We start from the raw sequence: 17,729 nt of genomic DNA on the forward strand, positions 1-17,729 counted from the left end.
CCCTGAGACTGTGAGCCAAAATAAACCTGCTTTTGTCACAGCAGTGAGAGGAAAGTAACCAATACAATCTTTTCTGACTCTGACACTGCTGCTTCCTGAAGAAGCCCCTGTAGCCAGCCTTAATCTCAGCGCTTGTGTAACAGGGCCCCAGACTTTAGCACAACCGGTTGCATGGTGGAAGTGCCACTCAGGCCATAAAACTCAGCAAATAGACAGTGCTGTCTGCCAAAACTAAAACAAAGACCTAATCCATCAATTCCATTGTTCTAGAAAAGTCTCTACATGTACTAACCTTGCTTTTTAGCTTCTGTAGTTCCACTTCTGGCTAACTGTTCTTGTTAACTGAAATATGACAATGCCGGACATGGCTTTTGTGCTTAAAAGCTTGCCCCGAGAAAGGCTCGGGGCTATACTGGGATCCTGAATACTGAATGTAGTCACCAGCTGGCTATTAAAGATTTTCTATTGGTTTAAACCCAGGTCTGAGCAGTCTTCTCTGGTGGACACCCAATACTTGGGAGGCAAGGATCAGGGATTCAACACCATTCTCAGCTGCATAATGAGTTTGAGGTCAGTAGGACTCCATGTTTCAAGAAGCCAAAACAACTACACAAAGAGCCTTGTGATTGCATTCACCTAGAATGGCTAGAATAAATCTTCTCAACTCAAGATTCTTAACTTAATCACATTTGTATAAATTCTTCTTTGGCTGTCTTGGTTTGGTTTGGTTTTTTGAGACAGGATCTCACTTTGTAGATTTGGCTGGTCTCCAACTCAGAGACCCACTTGAATCTCTGCCTCTTGAGTGTTTGAATTAAACGTGTGCACCACTGTGCCTAGTCAAAGTCTCAGAAGTTTTGAGAAGCCATTATCTTGCCTACCAAACTGGGGACTGACAGTGATCCTGACAGGAAGGACACTGAAAACACTGGTATCAAATAGAGGAGTTCTGATCCTCAGTCTCTCATGTTGAGTTAGAAGACATACCCAGAACCCTTGGCCATGAGTTTCCTTTACAGCCCATCTTTTCAATGACTTCTGTCCCCAAGCCACAGGGGCTTTCACTCAACACGGGAGAGATTTACTTCCATCTCTGCAGTTCTTAAAATACGTTTTTAAGCTGCCTTGCAGCCTCTTTAACATGCTACAGAGAGTTATGCAGGGTGACTTGAGGGACAAAGACATTGTGGCTTCCAATACAATCACTTTTCTAGTACCCTGCACTCAAGTTTGTGTTTATTCTGGGTTACCAATGTGGATGGTGGAGAAGTTGGGAATTCTTCCACAATTGGCATCCCTTCACCTTGGGGTTGTCTCATGGTTCCTAGACTATCAGCCTTACCTGGGAAAGTCTAGAGCCAAAGCAGAAAGCCGTGAAACCATGTGCATTCACATTCCAAACAGCACCCCACCTTCCTCGCCAGCTCCCTTTCCTCCACTGTGTCCTTGCTGTGATACCTGAACCATTCCTCAGGGTCATGCTTGTGGGAGACCAATACAGAGGGTCCCCAATGGCAGAAAAAAAATTGAATTTTAGGTATCAGGACATTGGGAGGTAAACTCACAGTTCTTGTAAACTCACATCTCTTTAGGGATGAATCCTAATCCTGGTAGATAAATTTGTAGATCAGCGAACTTCTGGAGTGAGATTGGCCTGCCATGAAATCTTATCATTTTGTCTCCAGATTAGACTGTGCACTCTTGGTTTAACTGTCATAAAAACTGGTTTTACTGGTGTGTACCTCTAATCCTAGCTAATCCTAGCTACTCAGGAGGGTAAGGCAGAAGGATTATTTTGTTCAAGGCCACCTTGGGCTAGACAAAGTCTGTCCCGGCCATCGGGACACAAAAAGGGGTCCCTGATAAACCTGGAGGGGAGAAATGAAAGGGCAAGAGACACAAGAAATGATATAGCAAGACAGGCTTTCTGATCAAGTTGCCAACTTTATTATTCCTCAAGAGCTGTTATATAGCAAACAGGCAGGGGAGGAGGGGAGGTAGGATGCTGGAATTCAGGTCTGGAGACTTCCCTAGCTGATAAGGAAATACTGAGGGTCTGTGATTGTTGACTAACAAATGAAATGCTAATTGCTTCCTGGGGCCTGCAGATCTCATTAGGTTAATTTCCTAGGTCCAGAACTTGCCCTGCAAAGGTGAATATCTTACTTATGGACTTAAAATGGTATAAACAAAATACAGATCTTTGCTTCTGACAAAACTCCATCTTTTTTTTTGTAACTAATCAGAAAACCTCTTTGATTTTTCAAAAAAAATATGGGAGGCTTTCTACCATTGGTTGCATTTAAAGAGATGATAGGAAGGAAGAAAGGGGGAAGGAAGGAAGGAAGGAAGAAAGGAAGGAAGGAAAGAAGAAGGTAAGAAGGAGAGGAGGAAGAAAAGACTACAAGTCTGCCTTAGTTACTTTCTCTTGCTCTGATAAAACACCATGACCGAGGCAATTTGCAGAAGAGTTTATTTGGGGCTTACAGATTCAGAGGGTTTGAGTCCATGACAATCATGGTAGGAAGCATGACAGCGGGCATGGTACTAGAGCAGTAGCTGGGAGCTTACATCTTGATCCACAAACGTGAGGCGGAGATGGGGAAGAGACAGAGCGACAGAGATAGATAGATAGATAGATAGATAGATAGATAGATAGATAGATAGATGGATAGATAGATAAGTAGGTATGTAGATAGATAGATGATAGATAGATGGATAGATAGATAAGTAGGTATGTAGATAGATAGATGATAGATAGATAGATAGATAGATAGATAGATAGATAGATAGATATAGAGAGATAACTGGGAAAGACATGGACTTTTTAAACCTTAAAGTCCATCCCTACTGGCACACCTCCTCCAACAAGGCCATACCTCCTAATCCTTCCTAAATAGTTCCACAAACTAGGGGCCAAACATTCAAATATGTGAGCTCACAGGGAGCCATTTTCATTCAAACCACCACAATGCCACAATTTAGTTTATCTTTTTCAACATGCCAAAATATTAATTTCCTTTAGGAGACCTCTCAGTATGAGTAAAGTTCAATACTAGCAATAAATAGTTGACCTTCCTGCTTATTCTCTTAATAGATCGTTTCTAGTACCATTTGTTTTTTTAAATATTTATTATTTATGCAATATTCTGTCTGCATGTATATCTACCTGTAGGCCAGAAGAAGGCACCAGACCTCATTACAGATGGTTGCGAGCAACCATGTGGTTGCTGGGAATTGAACTCGGGACCTTTGGAAGAGCAGGCATCTCTCCAGCCCCATTCTATTACCATTAGTGATGGTTAGCTTTTTCAAAAACAACCTTGAATCACCTGAGAAAAGTATTGTCTATATCAGATTGTCCTGTGAACATATCAGTAGGAGATTGTCTTACTTAAATTAACTGATATGAGCAGACCCAGTCCACTTTTGGGAGTGCCGTTTTCTAGGCATGGGGTCCTGAACTGTGTCAGAGTGGAGAAACCGAGCTAAATGCAAGCAAGCAGGTGCCCATGCATGGTGTTCATTTCTCTCTGATTTTTTGTTTTGTTTTGTTTTCGAGCCTATCGTGGATCGAGCTCTTGTAGACCAGGCTGGCCTCGAACTCACAGAGATCCAGCTGCCTCTGGCTCCCCAGTGCTGGGATTAAAGGCGTGCGCCACCACTGCCTGGCTCTCTGTTCTTGACAATGTGATGCAACTTGCTGTTTGAAGTTCCTATCTGGACTTTGCCGCATTGATTAGCCGTACCCTGGAACTGTAAAAGAAGTGAACCTTTTCTCCCCTCCTTGCCTTTCATCAGTGTATTTTATCACAGCGACAAAAATTAGACCAGGACGCCACCCTTTGCAAGTTTCCTCTTAGTTATGCGCAAATCAAACTGAAAATCAAACTGAAAATCAAATTCAAACGGCCTCTCCTTTTTCACAGCCCTTCCGCCCCAGGCCGCTGGGATTTCATAATGGGAACTGAGGGTTAGGTCTGGAACTGAAAGGATTTCCTCCTTGGGAAACAAGGGGTCAGTGTGGGGGCCGGAGCAGCTGGGCCCACACAGAGGCAGCTTTCTTCCAGTGGAATGCCAAGCCCACGGATGCCCTGTCCTCAGCTGTTCCACTCCGTGTTAGGACTCTCTGTTCTGGAGCCCTAGAATGGGACCTGCAGGTCAGCCCTGTTCTCCATCACCGTGGTAGCCTTTTCTCTTCATCACGCTAGGCTTGGCATGATTCTCCTGTCTACCCGAGTCTGGGCAGAAGAGCAGAAAGACTGCGGAGTATGTATGTGTTTGACAGGTGTGACCAGGCAGCCAGCCATCCCGGAAGCACTGTTCTGGCCAGAGCTGTGCCCAGAGCTCTGAGCCTCAAGGGTTCTCACTGAATGTTCACAGCTGACCCAGGTGTTAGGATCCCCATTTGGTATGGAGACTAACCGTGATCCATCAGGGATCCAGCAGGAAACAGACGGCGTCTGGGGAGAATTCAAGTGAAGGAGTGACTATTGATGGAGGTGTGAACAGAGCTAAGGACACCAGCAAGATGGTGGAGCCCCCCTGGGGTTGGAGAGGGATAGAAGCTCTTATCATCGCTAGCTGCTGCTACCATCCCAAAACTTGAGCAGAAGAGAGAGGTGAGAGTCACCCAAGCCTGACAAGAGCTGAAGCCAGGAAGAGTGCACTATGTCAGAAGTAAAGACAGACACATTTGTGTCTTCCCACAATGTCAGAATTGATTGACACAGGTTTTGTTGACTACAATTTGCCGAGTGGTCCTTATTTTCCCTGATGGCTGCCTGTTGACAAAAATTTCTGTCCCTCTGAGTCCCGCAGTCATTCACTCCCAAATAAACACACAGAGGTCTACATTAATCATAAACTGGTTGGACTATTAGCTCGGGCTTCTTATTAACTCTTATAGCTTATATTATTGGCCAACCAGCGTTTATTTAAAATACAAGTGACAGGTTACAGACCATTGTCCCACAACACTGGTTCTTTTATTTCAATCTTTTTTTTTTTCATTGTGAGACAGGGTTTCTCTGTGTAAAAGCTCTGACTGTCCTGGAACTCACCGAGATCCACCTGTTTCTACCTCCCGGGTGCTGGTTTTAAAGGCATGCGCCACCACCACCCGACTTTTATTCCAGTCTTAACTACTAACATTAACTCTCTCATCACACAATGTGTGTATGCGTGTATATGCAGACATATACATACACAGGAAAAGTTTATATATATATATATTCTGTAATCTATAGAGAGAGTAATATATAATAGTATATAATAAGATTAATTATATATGATGTATTATCATATACTTTATATAGTTCTAAATTGTATATTATAAAGTATATAAATAGCATATTAGATATAAATATAAAATATTTATACATAAAATATATAAATAATATATATTAGTATACAAAATAAAAATGATGCAAGGAATTAAAAAGTAATATTAAATATTTTATATTTATAGTAAAAATAATATATAAATTTAAAAAATGTATAGAAAAGCAGACATACACACAGAGAATGGCTATAAGGGTTGGGGTCACTACAGAGTTCAAGGAATTTCTAAAGAAGTCTTATTAGACCAGGGTTGCTACAGAAACAAAGAGGTCACGCAGGCAGTTAGATACCAATAAACCAGTAGGTGTGGTCACATGGCCTTCTCAAGTCAGTATTAGCAGGGTGCTTATGGGTAAATTAGAGGGTGGATGGCTTTGAAGTAGATGGTGGAAGAAGACACAGAATCCTTCAGGATGCTTGTGTTCAAGGCTGGGCTAGGATTAAGTGTTCTTAATGGCTGACATTGTAAGTGATACATACTTGGTATCAGAACCCAGCCATGAAGACACGGTTTAAAAAAAAAAACCAACTTAGAACCTACTCTCTGAAAAGCAAAGCTTCTCTTGCTATTCTAGCCCATTGGTAGTCTGTCTCAAACTACCATAGCCTGGGTGCCTATAAACAACAGCTATTTCTCATGTTTCTGGAGGTTAGAAAATCTGGGATCGGGGTGCCAGCCTATTGGTGTCTGGTTCGTAGGTGGTCATCTTCTCACTGTATCTTCTTTTGTTGGGAGTGCTAGTCCCATGCCTGATGAGCCCACTCTCATAACCTAGTCACCTCCATACTATCACCCTGGAGGGCAGTTTCTACCTATGAAGTTTGGGATATAGATACTGGGGGGAGGTGAATAAAAAATCTAACTGATGACTTGACCTGCCCAATTCCTGGTGCTGACAGCTTCTACCAATAGACTTGGAGACAGTTTCTACCAAAAGATCTGAAGACAAGTTTCTACCAAAAGGCCTGGGCTTTTCTCAACCTTGGCCATGGACGCTTCTTTGTAAAGTAGATAGTGGTCAGTGCAGGGAGAGATAAATCATTGCTTAAAAGACACACGAAAAGATTAGGTGTTCAGTCCTAAATGAGATATTTGGGCTAGCTCCACCACCACCAAGGCTCAGGAGATGTGGAAGAGGAGATGGAAAGAACGCCAGAGCCAGAGGATGCAGAGGGGCCGTGGAGCGCTGTCTTCTGGGCATGGCGTGGCTATTACAGTCATGAACTCATGGCACAAATCACAAGATCAAGCCAGCCAAAATACCAGCGTAGATGGAGGAGGATCTCCAAGCCCCACCGCTTACTGAGTTTTTGGCAGTGGGTAGTTGCTGGGGGAGAGAAAGTCAGTCTTTTTTGAGCATATGCCCACTGGTAAATTTCCTGTGCTATGTGCACATGGACAGACAACACTAACTGGAAAAGATGCCCAGAGACTGAGCTCTTGGGCACAGCGGCATTTAGAGGACTCAGAAAGAAATGGTTCCATAGGAGAAACACTGAGAAAAGTGGCCTTTTTGGTAAGGTACTCACAAATGTGTGTTCCTGACCATTAAAATAGCCACCGAGGTAGCAGTTATCTCAGCAGGATTGCCCCTTTTTGTTGCTTGGTAGGTGCCCCAAAGCACCTACCCAGGGTCAAATTGGCAGGAGCTCATTGAAACATCAAAGCCTACCCATCCAAAGCCCCTGTGCCCAGCCCAGCTGCAAGGACACAGATCTACAACCTAAAGCAGCTCATCCTGTAGCTGCGTGGTGCCTGGTGTGTGTAAGTGCCTAAGGCAGTTAGTTTGTCCCTTTTCATACCGTGTCTGGCAGCCATGACATTTACCCTAGAAATTTCTTACAATTTTAAAGCAAATAAATCCTTACAAAGCCTCCTAATTAAAACAAAACAAAACAAAAAAGGTTTATCATGGTGGCTGTGGGCAGAAGCGTGGGAGTCACCTGTCTGTCAGGTAATAATTGCTACTTCTTAAGGTCCAGGTTCTTCAGCTGTTAGACAAGGAAGAAAGTTAGTCGCTGCTCCCAAGTGACTGAAAGTCAATATCAAGAAGAGCCGCCCTGGACCAGGTGTGCATGCACACCTTTGATCCCAGCACTGAGGAGACAAAGGAAGGGGGATGCCAGTGGCGTCCAACTTGGTCTACACGGTGAGTTCCAGGCCAGCCAGGACTGCATAGTGAGACCCCCGACCTTAAGTTGTTTTGTTTTTTGTTTTTTAATAAATAAAAAAAAATGTATGCCTGCGTTGCTCAGTACTAGCCTCTTAATTTATTTTTGTTCCTAACGGCAACTTCCTCACCCTGGGGCTTGGCTCTCGGATAAGAATCCAGTTTGGTTCAAATCCAAGTTAACGAAAAGAGCACCGCGCTCAGACAGAAAGCATAGTGCAGAACAAAGACGCGCAGCTCAGCAAACAGAACCATCTGGGGGCTCCGCTTCGGTCTGCTCTTCTTCCTGTTCAGAAAGCCCTTGTTTTACAGCAAGTCTTTTTTCTGCTTTACTTATCATGAAGGATCCCCCCACACACTTTAGTATATGCCAAGAATCCAGGGCTTTGCAAAGAAGGGAACTTTGCAAGCCTCCTGGGACCTAGGATGTGGGCCCTGGAATTCCACTGTGGGGCAGGGCAGTAGAAACTTAGGGCCAGGAAGCCCAGGAGACTGAACTTGGTTTACAGCTCATGCGCAGTACACCCTGCTTGCTCAGTGGTGGTGGGCTGGGTATTTAGCCAAACATCCCCCCACGTTTCTGAAAATAAAATGAGGATCAGGTTCTGGCATCCGTGGGAAATTGACACAGTACGTTTGTATTTTATTTCTGTCAGAGGTGCATAATGTGTTCCAGGTTTTTCTGTTCTTCTGGACTCTATAAAGAAACAGGAAGAAAAGTCAGTCCTGAAAAGGGGAGATGCTGGCCTGGAGCCCACAATCTTCCTTCTGGGTTCAGACTGAAATATAAAAACATCCTGGGTATTAAATGAAGACAGGGAGAGAAATTGTTGTGTTCCGAATTTACATCTGGTCTTCTATAACCCCCTCATCCTGTCAAACAACAGTCACACGACAGCTGTAGGGGCATACGTGGCTCTTCAGTATTTATTTGGTCCACTAGTTTTAAAGAGTTCAACATGGTATCAGTGACAGAGCACGGTCACTTCTGACGCTGCCACCGCCAAGTTTACCTCAACCCACAGAAGCAGGAACAAAGTCGGGCATCCTTGGCGCCTTCTCAAGAATGTGCAAGGTGAAGCCTTCCAAGAGAAGGAATGGTCCTACTTCCATCTCCACCCTCACCTCCATCCCTCCCACCAAGACGGAGTTTCTCTGTGTAGCCCTGGCTGTCCTGGAACTCACTCTGCAGACCAACTTGGCTTTGAACTCAGAGATCCACCGGCCTCTGCCTCCCAAGTGCTGGGAAAAGTCGAGCGTCATTATGCCTGACTGGTGCTACTTTGGAAAATCATATGTTTAAAGCAAGTCTGGGTTACACAGCAAGTTCCAGGCCAGTCTGGGCTACATAGCAAGACCCTCACTCAACATAACCATTCACGAAAGTAACCGACTTCGGTATCATTATATGCTCAGCCTGTATTCAAATTACCTGTTTCATTAATTATTTTTTTGCATTTTAAGTTCAAGGACTCAAATAAAAACAATATATTGTGCAGTTGATATATTAGTGTCTATATCCATTTTCAAATCACATATTCCTTATTTTATATCTTTTCCTTTTGTGTTAGAAAAACTAGATCAGAGTTTGAAAGGGTTTTCCGTAAGTCTGCATTTTGCTTATTTTATCTTCGCTTAACCCTTTTATGGCCTGGAAGTTTGCAGTTAGATCTAGAGACTTGAATAGATTTCAACATGAGGGATTTGGGCCAAGAGTGTCTCAGAGATATTGCATGTGTCACCAGGAAGTGAGCGATAACACCTGTCTCCTATTAACAGCCATTGATGAGCACAATACAGATCTAGTAGGAAGTACAAAATACTGATAGTCAATTTAGATCTTTTTTTTTTTTAAAAAAGTATTCATTTAACTGGAACACTGTCTAAAAGAAACTTCTTTTGCAAACAAACAAACAAAAGAAAGGAGGCTGGAACAATGGCTGGAGATGCTCTTCTTGCAGAAGTCTCAGGTTCAGTTTCCAGCACTGAAGCTGGGCAACTCACAACCACTTCAGAGCCAAAGGACCTGATGCCCCCTTCTGGCGAGAGAGAGAGAGAGAGAGAGAGAGAGAGAGAGAGAGAGAGAGAGAGAGAGAGAGAGAGAAAGATACAAGTACATACAAAGATACAAAAGTACATACCATATACCATATTCATCTTTTTGGGTCTGGGTTCTCTCACTCAGGATGGTGTTTTCAATTTCCATCCATTTGCATGCAAAATTTAAGATGTCGTTTGTTTGTTTTTTTTTTTTCTGCTGAGTAGTACTCTAATGCGTATATATTCCACACTTTCTTTATCCATTCTTCCATTGAGGGACATCTAGGTTGTTTCCAGGTTCTGGCTATTATAAATAATGCTGCTATGAACATAGTTGAACAAATGCTTTTGTAGTATGATTGGGCATCTCTTGGGTATATTCCCAAGAGTGGTATTGCTGGATCCTGAGGGAGGTTGACTCTCAATTTCCTGAGAAATTGCCACACTGATTTCCAAAGTGGTTGCACAAGCTTGCATTCCATTGCTGGTGTTTTTGATTTTAGCCATTCTGACAGGTGTAAGATGGTATCTTAAAGTTGTTTTGATTTGCATTTCTCTGATCTCTAAGGAAGTTGAACATGACCTTAAGTATCTTTTGGCCATTTGAACTTCTTATTTTGAGAATTATCTGTTCAGTTCAGTACCCTATTTTTGAACTGGGTTATTTAGAATTTTAATGTCTAGTTTCTTGAGTTCTTTATGTATTTTGGAGATCAGACCTTTGTCTGATGTGGGGTTGGTGAAGATCTTCTCCCATTCAGTAGGATGCCTTTTTGTCTTAATGACAGTGTCCTTTGCTTTACAGAGGCTTCTTAGTTTCAGGAGGTCCCATTTATTCATTGTTGCTCTTATTGTCTGTGCCACTGGGGTTCTACCTAGGAAGTGGTCTCCTGTGTCCATGTGTTGCAGTCTATTTCCATACTCACTCATTAGTGGACTCTAGCCATAAACAAAGGACATTGAGCCTATAGTTCACAAGCCTAGAGAAGCCAAATAATAAGGTGAACCCAAAGAAAAACATATATAGATCCTCCTAGAAATTGAAAGCAGACAAGATTGCCAGACAAAAGTTGAGAGCATGGGGGTGGGGTGGGGGTGGGGTGGGGGGAAGGGTAGAGAAGGGGAGAGAAGAGAGAAGGGAAGGATTGGGAAGAGCTTGTGGGAGTGGGAGGGTTGAGATGGAGGAAGGGCAGATATGGGAGCAGGGAAAAAGATATCTTCATTAAGGGAATCATTTTAGGGTTGGCAAGAGACTTGGCTCTAGAGGGGATTCCAGGTGTCCACGGGGATGTCCCTGCTAGGTCTTTGGACAGCAGAGGAGGGGGTGCCTGAACTGGCCTTGTCCCATAGTCACACTGTTGAATATCTCGAATATCACCATAGAACCTCCGTCTGGCAATGGATGGAGATAGAGACAGAGACCCACATCAGAGCACTGGACTTAGCTCCCAAAGTCCAGTTGAAGAGCAGGAGGAGGGAGAAGATGAGCAAGGAAGTCAGGGGCTGGGTCCACCCACTGAGACAGTATGCCTGATCTAATAGGAGCTCACCAAATCCATCTGGACTGGGACTGAGCAAGCATGTGATCAAACTGAACTCTCTGATTGTGGCTGACGATGGGGGATGAGTGAGAAACCATTGGTAATGGCACTGGGACTTGTTTCTACTGCATGTACTAGCTTTTGGGTACCCTAGTCTATTTGGATGCACACCTTCCTAGGCCTGGATGGAGTGGGGAGGGTCTTGAACTTCCCACAGGGCAGGGTACCCTGTCCTCTCTTAAGACTGGAGGGGGAAGGAAGAGGGAGAGTAGGGGAATGGGAAGGGAATGGAAGGAGGGGAGAAAAAAACAAAAAAAAAAAAGAAAAAAAAGAAACAAAAGTAAAAGGTGTACTAGCTGAGAAGAGGAAAGCAGTCAGTGGATTAGGACAGTGACAACAGATTAAAATACATGATCTGGAGGTTGGACAGGTGGCTCATGAGTTAATACATACTGTTCTTAGAGAAAATCCAAGTTTGGTTCCCAGCATATACATCATGGGGTTGTTCACAAATGCATAAACTTCAGCTGCGTGGGATCTGATGCCCTCTTCTGGCCTCCTCAGATACTATACTCACATATCATATACCCACACACAGACACACACAGACACACACAGACACACACAGACACACACACACACACACACACACTGTATAAAATAAGATAAATCTTTAAAAATACATTGGGATGGGTCAACTGAAAGCCCTGGATATGGGATTGAGTGGTAACTGAGTTGGTCAGTCTGGGCCTTCACTGGCACAGCCCTCCTTCAGTGAGGGTCAGAATCAGCTCTCCAGAACACATGGCGAGGGGTGGGGCCAGCTCTTCTCCTGCAGAGGTCAGTGAAGGGGCAGACAGTTCTCCCAGGGCCAGCGTTCCTACACCCTTGCCACTAGGGCCAGTTAAAGAAGGAGTTGTTCACAGTTCTATTCAGTGCCAGGCAAACCCGGTTGTTGGTTCTCACACGCCTTGCCGTGTTGTTGCCAGCTCACACAGATGCCACGCTGCATAGGCGTTGGTATCAGAACAACTCCCTCATGCCCCACCTTGGCCAGCCAGTACTTTCCGCCCACTAAATCGGTTACAGATCGGCAGACCCAACAAGAGCTCTTGTCATCTGCCAACTTTCTTGAAGATCATGACCTAAAGGTCCGGTTTAGAGATGAACAAGCAGTATAGAAATAACAACAAAAACCTGGTTACTGGGTTCCCGCTCTGCTGATTTAATTACAGTGACCCATCGAGGGGTCAGCCACCTCAGCATGCACCCACATATCTCCACCATCCTGGGGATTCTTATCTTTGGGGAAATTTGCATCTAACACCCTTGCTTTTCGGGTGCTGAACTAAGATGCCCGCAGGGAAGTGGGGGAGCAGATAACCTTCCTGAAAGGCACTGCAAGCTCTACCCATTAGTTCACTGTGTAGGGACAGTCACATTCCTTGTTAGGATTTTAGCTTTATAGCTGTCCAGGGGCCTTACAAACAGTTCTGTATGAGGGTTTGTGTGCTTCTCATAGTTAAGTCCATGGTATATAAAAAGAAAAAGAAACACAAAACATAACTTAAAAATTACTTGTTGTGCGTGCGTGTGTGTGTGTGTGTGTGTGCATGTGCGTGTGCATGTGTGCATGCACATATGTGTGGAAACCAGAGAACAATTTCTGAGAGCCGTTTCTCTCCTTCCACAGTGAATACTGGGGATTCACAGATACTGGGGATCCAAGATTGTGCAGGGCTTTCACCCACTGAAACATCCCACCAGCCCTAAAGAAGAATTTTTAATCTTCTGTACCGGAGTTTTCTAATCTCAGAAATGCCTTTATCACAGCGAAATATGCTTTCAGAGTGTGTTCTTCGTGATAAATGTAAGACCAAAATACAAACAGGCTTTCTTGTACAAACAGCCCTTTTGAAGCGGAGGGCCTTGTTTCAGGGCAAAGCAGCATTTCAAGTAGAAAAGAAGCTGAAAACGTAACATAAGGATGGCGTTCCCCTCACCGCGGACTTGAGCCAGAGTTAGTTCACCTACACGTGGCCATTGTCTTCAGCAGCATCAAGGAGAATGCTCTCCCAGAGATGTGCTATGTGATGTTTTACTCTTCTAAGTCTTTTGCCCTTTGGGGGGACCCCACTACCCAGTGGCCAAATAAATCACACATGGAGGCTTATTCTTAGTTACGAATGCCTGGCCTTAGCTTGACTTGTTCCAAGCCAGCTTTTCTTAAATTATCCCATCTACCTTTGGCCTCTGGGCTTTTTCCTTTTCTTGCTTTTCTGTATCTTACTTTCCTTCTTACTCCATGGCTGGCTGGGTGACTGACCCCTGACGTTCTCCTCCGCTTGTTCTCTGCTCTCCTCTTCTCCCAGATTTCTCCTTCTATTTATACGCTCTGCCTATCAGCCCTGCCTTGCCTTGCTATTGGTCACCCAGTTCTTTATGAGGACCTTCAGTCGTTTTAGACAGACAAAGAATCACAGCTTCACAGAGTTAAACAAATGCAGCATGAACAAAAGTCACACACCTTAAAATAATATCCCCAAAAGAGATGTTAAGAGATGCACTGCTGATAAAGATGTCCCCAAAGCAGCGTGTGCATCAAGTTAGTCTTTCTTGGAGATTCACTGGTCCATTGTGGGAAAGCGGTTATAGACTACCAACAGAGAAACCTTTCCCATGAAGGACCTGGCGTGTGACAACTGATGCTCTCCTCATCCAGTTGGTCTTTTCCTCAACCTCTGTGAACAGCTCTGACCTCCAATTTCCGGCTCACTTCCCTGGAAACCAAGGGATTCTGTCCTTCACCTTATTGTGTGATGACATATCAACATGTTCTGCTACTAACATCTACTGAAGGACTTTTATATTTGTCAAAATTTTCAGAAACATATACTGATTTAAAAATGGACAGGATTTAAAAATCTCATAATTTAAATGTCTTCTCAAATCCTTGAGCCTGAGAGTTCTTGATCTTATCAGAGTGCAGTACATAGCAATATGGGATTCTATGTAGAATAATGCTGTTACCTATGTGCGGCTGGACAGCGCATAGTAGTTCATGGCTATGCAGGAGACCCATGATACTTATAACCCTCCAGTTCCTGCCTATGCTAGGGCTGACACCAGAAGTGGCCATGTGGATGTGACATGTCCCAGCTTATGAAGACACTGTTTCATAGGACACCCAGTGTCTCTTCTATAAGAAAACATATACACAATTTAGCTTAGAGTTTGGTGTCAAGAACAATGTTTTTCTTCTTTTTCCAAATTGGGAAGGAAGGAAGGGAGGGAGGAAAGAGGGACAGAGGGAGAGAGGGAGGGAGGGAGGGAGGGAAGGAAGGAAGGAAGGAGGGAAGAAAGAAAGGAAGGAAGGAAGGAAACAGAAACACACACACACACACACACACACACACACTTTGTTACCTGTCCGTGGCATTAAACTCTCAAGTGTGTCTTTTGAAGGATCGGGAAGAGCCTGATTTTTGCTGACAAGCAAATGAGCAGGCCCACACCTGGTTCTAGGGGAGGGAAGGACAGTAAAGTTTGTTTTTAAAAATCAAACACCATACAATGCATCATATTTTCCATTTTGCCTTGGCTATTGGGAGGCTTAGCTCTAAAGCAATGCTTGATGCAATAACTGCTCTAGCCCAGGTTCCAGTCTCAACTGTTAGCTTCTTCCCAGAGACTTGATTTATTTTTAGCATTCTGTTGTGCACGCATTTTCATCAGCAAAAGCTTCAGAAGTAGAATGGAGTCCTGAGTTCCAGAGTCAGATGTGTGGGGTTTGATTTGGCTGGATCTTGAGCAAGCTGCCTCTTTGAGTACACAAAGCATGCTGCAACGCTTTGAGGACACCTTTGCAGAGGGCCTGGGAGAATTTGCATGTGAGAAGGGCTGACAGCCCATAACAATGAAAATGAGGCAGCACAGCACAACACTGAGACACCTTCGTCAATACTCTGTGTGCATATTTGACTCTGGGCCACACGCATGCCAGACTCACATCTGCCAACTGAGTTATGTCTCCAGCATTCTCCAGTGTACCAGGCTTGTTCTTTTGGGCCACCAACTAGCTCCCAGATCAGGACACTGAGACTAATTATTAGTTTTGAATGCTCAGTTTAGTTTAGACATGTTTCTGATTAACTCTTTTAACTTAAATTAACCTGTTTCTCTTTATCTATCTTTTGCCTCGGGGTTCATTCCCTTTCTTACTTTCACTACTGCTCTGTGTCTGGCTGGCTTCTTGCCCCAAATGTGTCCCTCATTCTCTCCTCCTTCTCTCTCATTCCTCTTTTCTCTCAGCCTAGGTTGATCCTCCTATTTGTTCTCTCTGCCTGCTGGCCTTGCCTATCCTTTCTCCTGCTTAGCTATTGGTTGTTCAGTTCTTATTAGACCAATTAAGTGTCTTAGGCAGGCAAGGTGAAACAATGCAGCACATCTTTTCATAACTAAACAAATGCAGCATAAACAAAAGCACCACACCTGCACACAGTTAAATTAATATTCTGCAGCATAAACAAATGTAACACATCTATGCCTAGTTAAAATAATATTCTATAACATTTCAGATTTTTTTATCATTCTGAACTGAAATCCTCTCCTTTATTAAAGAACCTCCATATTTCCTTATCTGGTAACACTATCCTATTTTGTCTCTGTGAACTGGCTAAAAATCAATACAAAAATACAAGGTGTAACATGAGGGCCAGCTTGTTGGGGTATCTGTTCCCGCCCAGTACCCCACAGCTGGCAAACCCCAAAGAAAATCACACACAGGACTCCATAAGATTATAAACTGATTGGCCCATTAGGTCAGACTACTTATTAGTTCTTATGACTTATCTTAACCCATTATTCTGATCTATGTTAGCACATGGCTCCATACCTTTTTCAGCTGGGCCAGTTACATGCTGCCTCTTCGGTGGTCTGAGCAGGAGTGGCAGAGGAACCTCCCTTCTTCCCAGAATTCTCATGTTCTCATTGCATCACCTCTACTTCCTGTCTGGTTTTCCCACCTATACTGCCTTCCTGGCCAATCAGCGTTTTATTAAAATATGATTGACAGAATACAGACAATTTTCCCGCATCATTTCCCTCTTTTTTTTTTTAAACAAAGGAAAGTACTCATAGTCCATTTGTTAGGAATGTGGGCGTAGTATTTCAGGCTACTTCCTGCTGGTTGGGGGCGCTGATGATCTTATGGGGACCTAAAGAAAATTTAGAGTTATAATCAAGTCCTGACTGGAGTATCCTGTGAGACCTGATCATCTCAGGCAGTGCCTTGAATCCGTTCTGTATGTAGAACTCAGACATCTGGGCCATCTGTTCCTACAGGAGATTGTTCAGGTGGTCTCCCTTGGCCAAAGATGATTTTTCTTAACTCTGAATAAATCCAGAGCCTCTCATTTTCTGTGGAAACACAAGCAAAATCTCTTCTCCAAAGTAACAAACCTTTTGACTTCAGTTTTGAAGGCAAGGTATTTTCAAAATACCTATCTCGGTTAGTTCAGCAGTATTTATAAACAACAGTCCTTTAGCAGCTGTTGCTCCTTCCTCAGCATTCAAACAATTCAAAGAGAGCATAATAGCATACAGTATCAAGATTCTCTGTTTATTTTCCATCTTTATTTTAACCTCTATTTCTTTTATTTTTACTTTTACTTTTTGAGACAGGTTTTCTGTATATCTTTGTCCTGGAATAACTCTGTAGACCAGGCTGTCCTTGAACTCACAGAGATCTGCCTGCCTCTACCTCCCCAGTGCTGGGATTAAAGGTGTTTGCTACCACACCTTGAACTCACAGAGATCCATGTGTCTCTGCTTCCCCAGTGCTAGGATTAAAGGTGTGTGCTACCACACCTTGAACTCAGAGATCTATCTGTCTCTGCCTCCCAGGCATTGGGATTAAAGGTGTGTACTACCACACCTTGAAGTCACAGAGGTCAACTACCTCTGCCCCTTAAAGTCCCAGAGGTCAACGTACCTCTGCCTCCCAGGCATTGGGATTAAAGGTGTGTACCACCACACCCTACATCTCCCTTTCTTTCTTTTTTATTTTTAATGACTTTAACCTTTTAGCCTGTATATATTTTTAACACATAGTAAACCATTTAGAGGTTTTCTTCCTATTTGAATCTCTCTTTACTGTATATCTCTCTTTTTCTGACCACATGAGTCTTTAAGGAAAGGACAAAAATTGGCTTTTACGGCTGGAATTAGCCCATTCCTTAGCTTTTCAACCTCGTGGCTGAGGTACCAGCCAGACCTGTGTTCATTGTCACAACTCTATGGCGTTTCAAGGTCCTTGCCAGCAAGCTGCAGCATTCTGCTCACAGACCACACTCAGTCGGACTGCCTGCCTGAAAGAGTCAGAGTTTGCTCTGGCAGGACAGCCGGCATTTTACAACAGCACAGCTTTTTTCCTGCTACGGCTGAAAACACGAAAAGCATGCGTTCAGCTTTTTACCAACACCGTTTAAGTGTTTTGTGGCAGGACCTCTTAAAGAGCTGCAAGGTTTTGGAACTAAAGCTGAGTCAGGAAGCCTCTCTTAGATGGGAGTGTTTGCTTGCCTCTAGCAAGCAGAGCAGACCCAAGAAATTGATGCTACCAATAAAACATGCTTTA

This window comes from Myodes glareolus, chromosome 3 (assembly GCF_982192425.1).
Source record: "Myodes glareolus chromosome 3, mMyoGla1.1, whole genome shotgun sequence".
Taxonomy (NCBI): Eukaryota; Metazoa; Chordata; class Mammalia; order Rodentia; family Cricetidae; genus Myodes; species Myodes glareolus.